The sequence below is a fragment of the Chamaea fasciata genome, unplaced genomic scaffold (assembly GCF_029207755.1).
Source record: "Chamaea fasciata isolate MVZ Bird 193981 ecotype frontalis unplaced genomic scaffold, bChaFas1.0.hap1 SCAF_30, whole genome shotgun sequence".
Taxonomy (NCBI): domain Eukaryota; kingdom Metazoa; phylum Chordata; class Aves; order Passeriformes; family Sylviidae; genus Chamaea; species Chamaea fasciata.
This window is the reverse complement of record NW_027094115.1, coordinates 3484705-3497380: the sequence shown is the minus strand read 5'-3', so window position 1 is coordinate 3497380 and position 12676 is coordinate 3484705.

Below are 12676 nucleotides of genomic sequence, written 5' to 3'. Positions count from 1 at the left end.
GGTGTGCACACACTGTGACTGCAGGGATTGGTGTGCACACTGTGACTGCAGGGATGGGTGTGCACACACTGTGACTGCAGGGATTGGTGTGAGACTGTGACTGCAGGGATTGGTGTGCACAGACTGTGACTGCAGGGATGGGTGTGCACAGACTGTGACTGCAGGGATTGGTGTGCACACACTGTGACTGCAGGGATGGGTGTGCACACACTGTGACTGCAGGGATTGGTGTGCACACACTGTGACTGCAGGGATTGGTGTGCACAGACTGTGACTGCAGGGATGGGTGTGCACACACTGTGACTGCAGGGATTGGTGTGCACACACTGTGACTGCAGGGATGGGTGTGCACAGACTGTGACTGCAGGGATTGGTGTGAGACTGTGACTGCAGGGATTGGTGTGCACACTGTGACTGCAGGGATTGGTGTGCACAGACTGTAACTGCAGGGATTGGTGTGCACACACTGTGACTGCAGGGATTGGTGTGCACACACTGTGACTGCAGGGATGGGTGTGCACAGACTGTGACTGCAGGGATTGGTGTGCACACACTGTGACTGCAGGGATTGGTGTGAGACTGTGACTCCAGCCCCAGACTGATCTCAGAGCAGTGATTCTCTCACCCCAGGATCCTGCTTCTTCATGATCCTCTCATTTCCTCTTCCTCAAGGTTCCTTCTCCTTCACGATCCTCCTCACCAGCTCACCCACTCCCTTTTATCACGTTTGTCTTTATCGGACAGAGCTGTTTCTAGTCAGGAATGAAGTCACCTCTATTCCCTTCTCCTACACCCCATTGCATTCCAGGAGCAATGAGGGAACTGTACGGGGCACGGGATCCATCCTGGGCATCCCAAAATCCCATCCAGCTCTTGGAGGCTCCACGGTCACCCCACCCACGGGTTGTACTTCAGTTTTAAAGTATCAATGAAATAATTTAAAAACTTCTTTTACTGTTCTCAGAGCTGTTCAGTTGGTGAGACAGAAGCAGAACAGGTTGAGCTAAAGGCTGAGGGCTTAGATACACATTTCTTCTGCATTTCATGTTATTTTTGCCCACGTAACTCTGAGTTCAGTCCAGTGAAGTGAAAAACTCTGAAATTACATCCCTGGACTGAGAACAGCCTCCTTCTATGAGGAAGAAATTCCATGCAAATCTTTTCTTTTTTTTTTTTTTTTTTTTTTCAGCAGAAGGAACAGAGCAGGGTTATTAATGCTGCGGGTTGCAGGGCTGACCTTGGCTTTGACAGAAAGTAATTTTCAATTTTCACCCTGAAGGACTTTGGAAAATCTCAGTATGAATAATTTCATTATTTTAATAATAATAATATGTGATACAGTGCTGTGTGGTATAAAAAATAGGGGTATCCTGTCCATTTTAGCAGCTGAGCCAACACACTTTGTGTTTGAAATTCCCTTTATAGTGAACATTTTAAAACGCTGGCCTTGAGCAGACTGAAAGCATTGCTGTGACCACTGCTGGTGTTTGGGACTGCTGGTAATAACAGTAATTTGGGAATCTTTCTGCAGTCCCCTGATGAAAGCGAACGTGTAATTACAGATTTGAATTAATTATGTTGCCCTGGAGTTAAGTGAGATGCCAAAGGCTAAATGAGTCCCCCCAGGGGTGGTGACAGAGCTGAACATAAACCACGAATATTTTCACCTCTGTGCCTTCCCCTGTCTCAGGGCTGTTGTGTCTGGACCTGAGGGAAGAAGCTTTTCCATGGAAAATGTGTGGCCAAAGAGCTGAAAAGGCGTTGGAGAGCTCCAGAGCCCTCAGGGAAGTTCTGTAAACACACTCCTGTAAATCCACTTAGTTTATGTACTTGTGGTGACCAATTAGAGAAAACAGCCCAGTGACAAACTGCTGTAATTAGAGAAAATCAGCCAATCCACTAATTGGAGTCACAATCCATCAGGAGAATTTATAAATAAAAACACCCAAGTTCTCACAGGAATTTCAGGGGGGAAGCCGAGGGATTTTCTTCCCCTTTACAAGGGGAGAAAATGCGTGGAAACCTGGACTTCCTAAGGGCCTGGAAGTGGTGTAAAGGTGAATTTTTGTCACGTTTTCTTACTTCTTAGAGCAGTCACAGCTCCTGGGGTGACTCCTCAGAACCAGTGAACACCTCGGGAAGGAATTTTTGTTTGTTTTGTGACCCAGTGGAATTCCTGGCGTGAGTTTGAACCGGTTGTGACAAATACCACATGTTGATGTTCAGTGTTTTCCCCTCAGATACACTTGAAATATTTTTTTCCAGCAGCAATAATAGTAGTTAATTATTATTTAACTCGGTTCTGTATTAGTTATTACTGTAATTGATCATTTGGAATAAATAAGCTCTTCATTTACATTCCTGCAAATTTTTTGTGCCTATCCTTAACGGGAGCAAAAAAAAAAAAAGAGGGGAAGCAGAGGTGGTTGTGCTTAGCTGCAGTTATTTTTGACACAGTGTGTAATTATGCCTGTAATTCCATTTAGCACATGTGAACGCAGCAAATGAGATAAATACAGGAGTGGCTTCCCTTGTAGAAGTATCCCAGCCTCCTGACTGGCATGGAAAAGATGGAATTTTCACTCTCCCAGGTTTGTGCTCTACTCTACAAGAGCCCATTTACGCAATAAATGGAGTTACTGGTTGAAATGAAAGTGAAAAAATGAAGGATTTGGGGCATTTAGGGAAGGGAGAGCCGCAATGTGAACAGAAATGGTGCAGCCAGCGATGCTCCACTTTGCAAAAACTGACGGTATAAACAGAAAAGAAGAAGGAAAAAGCTTCTGGGGGTTTGTTCAGGTTCCCAGCAGCCTGAATTTTTATTCTCTTTCCATCACAAACCCAGCCAGTATCACAGACACCACCAGAAAGGATTTACACTTTTTATTTTTTCCTCGAAAAGCAGCACAAAAGAGAGATTGGGAACTTCAGGGAGCTGCCTCACACACTGGGATATTTATCCAGGGAAGCACAGGTAAACTGAGGAGCTGCATTCCCTACCTGCTCTTCATTCTGCCTCAGGAAATTGTCCTGAAATGAAGGAAAGGCCAAATTAAAGGATTATGGATCATTCTTCCTTCTCCAAAGGAGAAGAGTCAGGAGGAATCCAGCAGGTTCCTGAGTCTGGATCAGATCCAGGTGTAAGGACAGCTCCGGGCTGTGGTTTAGTTGTTGATCCCAGCCTGTCATATTGGGGCCTTTGGAATCCTTAAAAACAAAGCAAACCGAAAAACCCAATCCAGCCTAAACCAAACCAAACAACAACAACAAAAAAACCCCTCAAACAACCCAAACCAAATCAAAAAAAACCCCAAACCAAACCAAAAACAACCACCACCACCACCAAAGAAAAAACCCCAAACCAATCCAAAAAAACTCAACAAACCAAGCAAAAACCCCCCAAAACAAACAAAAAAACCACCCCAAAATTAAAACCAAACCAAACAAAAAAACCCAAAACAACCCAACCCAACCAAACAAAGCAAACACAGGAAAAAAAAACCCAAACTAAACAAACAAGTAGGATAAAAGAAGCGTGTCCATTTTAGTGTTTTTTCTTGTTTGTGCTTTGTTGATTTTTTTTTTTTTAGTTTTGCATTCAGAATGCAAAACTGTCCATTCTGAGTGTTTTATCTCTCCGAGCAGTTTGACAAAAAGCAGGTTAAATACATTAAAAATTTCGTTCCCTCAGCAGCTTCCTCATGGCTTCAATGATCTCTGGCTGGGTTTTTTTTGGGGCGGAGGACACAAGGCTGGCGAGGACTGGAGGCAAATTGGTTTTAGCCATTGAATTCCTGATGGATTGTGCTGGAATGTGGCAGTTTGGGGCAGGCTGTTTTTTGGGGTTTTTTTTTGGTTTTGTTTTTTTTTCTGTAATTCTTCCAGCATTTGTGCAAAACAAAACCTCTCCAAGTGAAAAACCCCAAGAGCTGAAGCCCCGAGTAACACAAGGAATTCTTGGACTGGCTTTTCCAGTGGAAAGGGAATTAAGAAACTGCCCAGCACTGGCACAGGGTTTATTTAAGACTTGTGAGCTAATTTGACTGACCTTTTCCAGTGTCTCATTTCACACCCGGTTCCATTTAAATCAGAAGCAGAGCAGGGGCATTTAAAGCTTTTTCTTTTTTTCCTGATACATTTATTAGCAGTGAAACACTTACATCATAACTCTCTTTGTCCTTGCATTCAGCACACGCAAAGTTCACACGAAAACACACAAAGTTTTGCAGTGATTCTTGCTGCTGCTCCATATTTCTCTCGTTCCCTGGGCGATGTTTTGTGGTCCCTGTGTTTATTTTGCCCTCCCTCGTTTTTTGATGTTTATCTGCAGCGAGCAGCCATCCATTGCTGGCTGCATCTTATTTTAGGAAGAGTTATGCAAACACGTTTCTGCTGTTTACCCAGCAAGGTTTGAGCTGCACTGACTTCCCTGGCAAAGCAAAAAAAAAAGTGGAAACCAGCACGGGGATAAAAGTGGGGGAATAAAAAGAGGAGGGATGATAAAAGTGCCGGTTTTTCCCCTCTTAAGAACAAAGCTGTTTTACACTTTGCCACAAAGCCCTGCTTGGTAATATATTTAGGATGATTTAGGAGTGCTTTAGCTTTTTTTTAGGGGTGGATTGCAGGATTTCTGGAGCTGTGCAGTTTCTGTGGAGCTTTGAATAAATGAAATACTATCTCAGCTATTGTCCTCCATTACTGAACTATCAGAGCCACTCTTAATCTTTAATGTTCTTACTCTGACAACAGCCCTGGGACTCAGGCAGGTTCTATTATTCCTTTCACAGGTGAAGAACTGCGGAACAAAGAGGCTCAGACTGAGATTTTCTTCTCAGGCTGCTTGCCTTAGTTTGAGTGAGGACTCTCATCTCAGTCTTCTCTCTGCATAGAAGTTCGTTTGTGGTGCAGTGTTAATTGGGGCAGCATCTAAATTCCTTTTAAAAAATACTTAGGGAGGTCAGGATGTGAGGTTGAAGTCAGTGGAGGTGTAATAAATAAAACAATTTATTTCTGTACGGAATGTTTTGGTTAAAGTCACTGAAATAAAAACGATTTATTTTTAATACATTGTGTGGATTCTCCTCGCAGAAGGTAAATAGAGTCTGAACTGCTTTTTAGAGGAACTAATTTGGATTTAGGGGGATTATGTGACATGATGTGATGACTGGAATAACAAATTGATGCCTTTTCCCTTGAAAGACGAAATAATTCAAAGTGATTTTTCAAAATGTAAGAACGGGGAACTGAGAAAGTTAAAAAGCAGAGGTGATTTCCCCTTTGGGCCATTGTATCACCAGGACTGTAGGGGAAAAACCTGCACACTCCTCCCGTTCCCAGATGTGCCAAACCCTTCTGTGCTGGGCTCAGATTTCCAGAACGTCCCTGAGATTTCCTGGGCTGGAGTTAAAAGCAACTTCCCATTTCTGAGGTGATTCCCAGCGAGCAGAACATGCCAGGTTTGGGTTCCTGCCCTACAAAAAGGACTCGAGGAGCTGCCCCCAACCTCAGAGCCCTCCCCAGCTCCCTCAAACACCGGCACAAACACAGGGATTTTCCCTCTCTGCCACAAAATCCCACTGTCCAGCCCCAGTGGAGCCCTGATCCCAAGTGGGATTTCTCCTAACTAATAAACCCCAGTCCCAGCTCATGGCTGTCATTGTATGGCTTGAGCTTTGTGCCTGGTTTTGGCCCTGAAAAAAGAAAGCTCTGGCAGTGTCTGAAGCTTTGTGCAGAGATTTCTCCTCACCCAGCTCAGCAAATGCTTGCAGGTTTTCATGGATATTCCCAATTATGTCCCCAGAAATTAATTGTGGGTGGGGACAGGAGCAGAATGAACACACTCAGGGGTCTCTGGGGGGCTCAGTGGGGATCCCAGTGCTGGGTCTGAAAGGGGAAGGTTAAAACCCTTCATTCAGCAGCAGTGCTGGGGGCTGGGCAGAGTTTGGGAACCAAATACCTAAAATTTGGTGTTTTAGGTGCATCCGTGGTGAGTGACACTGTTTGATCAGCCTCTCTTCCCTTCAGAAGAGTTTCCCATTTCTCAGGGGAAATGACGCCTTGTAAACCAGCTTTGGTTCTCCTCAATGTGGAATAAAAATTCCCTTTTTACACCAGACACTCTGCCTGCAGCTCTTTTTTTGTGCCACCTTGCCCCTGGCCAGCGAGGGTGACTCCAGTCTTGGATTTCTGCTCTAACTCGTGCTGGGGCTCTGCTGATCAAGCCACTAATTTGTCTTCATCTTCCTATTTATTCAGTGGGGGGAAAAAAAAAACCCAAAACAAACCAAATAAAAACAAAAAAACCCAACCAACCAACCAAAAAAAAAAAAAAAACCAAACAAAATAACCAACCAAACAAAAAATACAAAACCAAAAAACCCCAAAACAAACAAACAAACATCCAAAAAACCCCCCAAACCAACAAAACAAACAAACAAATAAAACTCCAAAAACTACCCAAACCACAAATTGATTTTTTACTTGCTTTGAGATCCACTGATGAATGTTGCATCCATTGCCTAATTATACATTACCGATAATACACTGAATAATCCCCCCAGGCAGGTGCTAAACAATAAATTCCACAATAATCACTTGTTACGGCCGAGGGTTTCTTTTCCTTTTCTAAGGGATGCTGAGAAGACCAAGTGGGCAGATTGCCGTGAATTCGCTGCTCTTTGGGATGATTTTATCTTCACACACCTGAGCGTTTCCAGGCACAAAGCTTCATTTTCTGTGCGGGAATGAGATGTCAGGGAAATGTCTGCTGCAGGTCACCGGGGCTGGATGGGATGACTTCATTCCTTCTGCTGCCGCCGTGACTCCTCTGCAGATGAGCCCTGCATGAGAAACGGGCGGTGAAATGTCCTGGTGAGAAAGATTCTTGTTTTATTTCATGGGGCTTTCCTTGAATTTCAGATCAATCTGATGCTGGGGGGGGAGGGAAAACCACGTTGCTTTTGCCGGGGAAAAGTTAAAATGCTGATAACGGCGGTTGATTTTTATCAGTGGAGATAAGAGGATTGTCTTCATTAACACTTGTTCATTTTCTCTTTCATTTGCAGCTCCTTTTGTGGTGCTGAAACCTAACTTTCTCCTTACAGCCTGAGGAAATAACCTGCAAAAGGATCTTTTTTCCAGCCAGGTTACATTTCTTGTTCTTTCCTCTGCACTTCCCAGTTGCTGTGCATCATTTGTTGCTCTTGCAAATGCAGTTCTGCAATCAAACTCCTACTGGTGATGGATAAAGTCGTGTATCCTCAGCTTTTCTCTTCAGGATCTTCCAGCATGGAATAATTTTAGTTTCAAGTCCTTGATCTGTGAGACTTGGGGCACTTTAGGTCCATGGAACAGTTCCATAAGGTGCAGGAAGGTGGATTTGGGGAAACTTTACTCACTATGGAAACACAGAGCAGCTTCTCAGCTTCTCCATTGCCCCTTTCTCCTCAAAGCCACCCACAAATGTCCTTTTTAGCCACAGGACATCCCTTTTCCTGGAGCTGGAGAGGTGGGAAATGTATTCCCTCTACAGCAACACCTGGGATCCTCAGCCAGCAGGGATGCTGGACATGCTGAGCAGAATTCTCATTATTTTCAGGTGGGAGTAGATGCTGTTTGACACTCAGGGCACCAAGATTGAGGCCATAAATTATTCCAGATATTTGCAAAGTTTCCCTGCTCCACGTTGACTTTTTCTTTCTGTTCAGCTGCTTGTCTGAGTGTGTTTAGATTAAAAAAAAAAAAAAAATAGAGGGAAACCACCCACATAATAAAGTCTTCGGTTAATCAGAATTTGATTACAATAAAAGCTCAAGAATCATCATACAGTGTTGTTAATTAGATTAGTTGTAAACTAGAAGGATCCTGTTGTATGCTGAAATAATTGCAGTAAACAGCGCAGCTGGAAAGAAAATCAGATTTTCCACCGTGAAAATGTAAACTTGGAGCTTGTTTGTCTCTGTGTGTTAATTGCCGCATTGTGATTTATTTCTCACTCTGTGTTATGTAAAAACCTGACACTTGCCACCTAGAGAAGCACATCACTGTCCCAGGAATGTTTTAGACCAGGAGAAAACAGCGTTTCGAATCCTAAATCCCTGTGCCTGGTACCTTGGGCATGTCCTGGATGTTTCAGGTTCTGTTTTCTCACCTGATCAGGTGAAATCTGACGACTCTGGGCACTCTGGGTTGAGCAAGTGACTCCCTGCTCCTCTGAGGGTCTGGAGGTTTTGCAAAAACTCGTTTATTTCAAAAATTTTTGAGGCCAAAGCATTTTTGCCTCTCTCTGGCATCACTTTCCCCTGAATTTCCCTGCACCTCAGTATTGCTGGGTGATTAAAGATAACATTTATGTGTTTATCATCTCCTTAGGGACAAGTGAATTGTGCATTTCTGCCTCCTCTTCCTCACCCCTCAGCGTAAAAACCTCTGAAACTGAGGTGAAACTGGTGTCCACCCAAATCCTTACACCCCTTCTAAATTTGGACATAAACAAGGTCTGCCAGGAGTGAGAAATTCCAATGTTTTTTTTTATTTTATAACTTCCTGGATGGACGTTTTCACTGGAAGTCAGACTAATGGATAGAGCAGCAGTGGTTCAAGGTACATCCCTGAACATTCCTGAGGAACAGGAATTTGCAGCAGTGTTTTGGAATTTGCAGTGGGCTGGGAATGCCTTCTCCACCTTATCATCTGAGCTCTTTGATTTGGAAACCTCTTGCTGTTCCCCTGATGTTCTTGTTGTAAGTAAAAAAAAAAAAAAAAAAAAAATCGTCTGTGTGGGGTGTGGCATCCCAGCAAAGCAATTCCAATGGAAAAGGTTGAAATCCTCAAGATTTAGTCAGACTTAAGGCAAAATGCTCAATGCTGAAAGAAACTCTTTCCTGCAATGTGGGATCTGCACATTTCAGCTTGGATCTGGATGCCATAATGGAGTTGGAAAATTTCCTGATGGAAAATGTCGTGGGAACGTGAATATTCATCAGCTTGGACACCCCCAGTTACGTGTGTGTGGCCCCGTGGCAAATCCAGACCCCCAAAATCAGGTGCAGGGCTCCTCCTCAGGTAGAAATATTGAGTTTTTCCACTGCTGGGATTTCAAATCCACATTTAGCAAGAGATGGCAGAGTGAAATATCGAACCTGCTTGTCTTTTATGACCTTGGCAGTGATAAAAGATCTCATCTCTGTTGTGTTAGAGTGTTGAAATGTGTATTTAATGCCCCTCATAAATGAGTGGGCTTTTGCAGGTGTTGAATTTCAGGCTGAAAAAGGGGAAGGAAAATTAATTGGGTTTTTTTTTTTAAGAACCTCAGGTTGTGATGGTCCAAGTAAACGTTAAACCCTCGTGTGCAGACGTAACTGGCATCAGTGATTTAGTCAGTGCATTTTTTTAATATCAAAAGGACATCGACAGCAGCTTTTAAGAGATTGATTTGCAGTCAGTAAAATTTTAAAAACCTGAAAAGTAATTCAAATTTCTAGGGCCTGGTTGAGCTCTGAATGCGGAGCCTCCTGGGTCACAGGGCCTGGGAGTGGAACTGATCATTGATGTGATCCTCAGTGCCCACAGCTGCTGCCAAAATCCAGCTGCAGCTTTGTGGTTGGATAAGAAATTGTTTTACATTGTTTTTTAGTGGGTTTTAGTGGTATTTAGTCATTTTTTAAAACGGATTTAAGAGTTGCGGTGCACCACGCCAGACAGTTATTAATTGCATTTAGAGACGCAGGAGTTTAATGGGATTAATACCAAATATTGATGGTGGGCAGATGTTAAATGCAAGGCTGAGGTTTGGATTTGGTTTCCAGCTCTGCCACAGACCCCTCCCCAAATCTGTTCCAAATGAATTAAATGCTGCAAGAAAAAAATTAATCCTTTTCAAGAAGGGGATTTTAGTGAAATTTAAAAGATTTTTCCAGACTCAGCCACAAAGGGAACCAAAATTCTTTAAAGCTCAAGGAAGAGCTTTAAAGTCTGCAGCCTTCCCAGACAGGTGTTTCTTAACTTATGATAATAAACTGTTAAATATAATAATAATAATAATTTATAATAAAATAATAAGCCCTGCAGTCTCCCCACTGCTATTTCTTAAATTACAATCAAATTGTTTCATTGCAAGAGGTGAGAGTTTTATCTCAGTTTAGAACTGAGCAACAGAGATCTAAGTTTGATCTCAATTTAGAATTTTCCTTGAGGAAAAATCCACCCTGTGGAGGTGAATTGTCCTCCCCAAACATTAAAGGCAGTGAAATGACCTGGAATGGGCAGCCTGTGACAGGACTTTGATCATAAAACAGATTTTTTTCATTAATTTTAGGCATAAAAACAAAATCCTTCAGCTTTGGGAATAGGCTGGAATTGTGAAAGGCCCAATTTTGTGTTTTTTGGGGGGAAATCCGAAGTTTTTGCCACTACAGATCTGTGATTTTAGGGTGAAAAAAGAATCAAGATCTGGAGGGTTCTGCCTGTATCTCTTTATTATTCTGCTAATCAATTTAATTCCTCACCTTCCCATTTATTTCCATTTAATTCCTCATTCAATTCCTCACCTTCCCATCCCCCTGCCCTCACCTCGAGGCTCCTCAGGTTTTTGTTTAGCTCCCTCTGCCTCTCCAGAAACTTCTAAATTCTCATTTGGAGGCGAGAGAAGAAAAATTATCCCTCAGCCTGCCAGTCCCGAGCTCCAGGCCTGCACCTGGGGTTTGTTTTCTGAGTAAAATAATTTTATTAATCATTTGCTGCTGCCCACTGCATGCTAAGGTGTGTTCTGAGGTAAATAAGTTGCATTTAAGTAACAGACGCTCAAAAGTTGCACAAAATTAAATCCAGGGGTTTTTTGTTTGGTTTGGGTATTTTGGGGTTTGGGGTTTTTTTTTTGCTTGTTTGGGGTTTTTTGAGGGTTTTTTTTATGGTGGGTTTTTGGTTTTGTTTATTTGTTGGGTTTTTGTTTGTTTGCTTGGTTTTTTTGGGGTTTTTTGGGTTTTTTAATGGTGGTTTTTTGGGGTTTGTTTGTTTGTTTGTTTGTTGGGGCTTTTTGTTGCTTGTTTTGTTTCATTTTGTTGGGTTTTGGGGTGTTTTTTTGTGTGTGACATCAATGCTTTAATCTGAAAAACGTCCCCAGGCTATAAAGAAGTAATTCCAGTTCAACTATTATCTGTGAAGTGCCTATTAGGGGTTTTTATTTTGATTTTTTGGGTTTTTTTTTTTATTGCCAGGCCTAGAGTAGGATTACACGGCAAAGCAGAGAGATTGTATTTGTCCAAAAATGACAGTTTTTTCCCCAAGAAATCCATACTGCAGGAGCTGGAGAAGGATCAACTGAGTTTTCCATTATTGGAAAATCAGATTTATGAGGTATTTGGAGGGGTACTTACATGACCAGATAAGCCTGGGAAGAACAGAGAAATGGGACAAAGCAAAAGGCAGCTGAAAAATGCTTTTTTTTGGGGAAAGGGCAACAAAATTTAGGAAAAACCCAAAAGGTGTGGGAGAGAGTATCATCAGCTGGGAGAAGAGAGCGAGACCAGGATGTTTGTACCAGATCAGTTCTGCCTAAATCTTTTATTCATTCCAAACCAGTCAGTGGATTCTGATTCGGAGAAATCCAGTTGGGCTGAATTATTTCAATTAAAAAAAAATCAAAAACAAAAACAAATTAAAAAACAAAACCAAAACAAACAAAAACAATAACAACCAAAAAAAAACCCCAAAACAAACAGACAAACAAAAAACGCCCAAAAACCCAAAAAAACCAAAACCAAAAACAAAGAGAAAAAAAACCCAAAAAACTCAAACAAACAAACAAACAAAACCAGAGAGAAAATGGGTAAAATTCCAGTGTAAATTCAAAGGGAAAATGGGATAAATTTCAATGCAAATTCTGTGATTTGTGTTTGCCTAAACCCCCTCCGATCATCTCTTCTTGATCTCCTCATCCCTAGGATACTAGGGAAGACAATAAATTCTTACAGGAAATTTTGGGTATGGATTTTTTTTTTCTCTCTCTCTCTTTCCTGGGGAAACAATAATTACCTGGTGAGGAACCTTGGCTGCATTACAGGAGTCACAAGTGACAGCTGCACAGCAGCATTTAAATAATGATTTCAACCCTTTTTAGGAACCTCTGCGTGGAACAGAAAATGCAAAGGCAATATTTGGGAACTCGGATATGTGGAAGAAGCAAACATCAGCCCTGAATAACCCCTTTGAATTTAATGGATGAATCCCAACCTTTGTGCAGAGCCAGACAAATGTTTTTAATCACTTTATTCAGCTTTAAGCTGAGGGTGTGCAGGCCCCAGCCAGAGCCAATTCTGTCCTGCAGGGTGACCTTCTTATTTTTTTTTTTCCCACTGGATTAAACTACAGAAAATTTATATCGCACCACCAGAAACTACGGAAATTTTATCGTTTATTTTTCAGAAAACCAAGCCTCCTGAAGTTATACCTTACATTTCATCCGTGCCCATGGCAGGGGTTTGGAACGAAATGATATTTCAGGTCCTTCCCAACCCAAACCGGCCTGTGATTTATGGTTCTGTGGGTAAACAAAACGAAATTTCGCTCCAACGCTTTTGTTAGCGCAGTCGGAGCACAACAGAGGGTTGATGTGCATCCTGCACGCCGTGTCAGGTTTGTTTCCACGGGTGGCAAGGTCATTAAACATCATCTCCAGGCT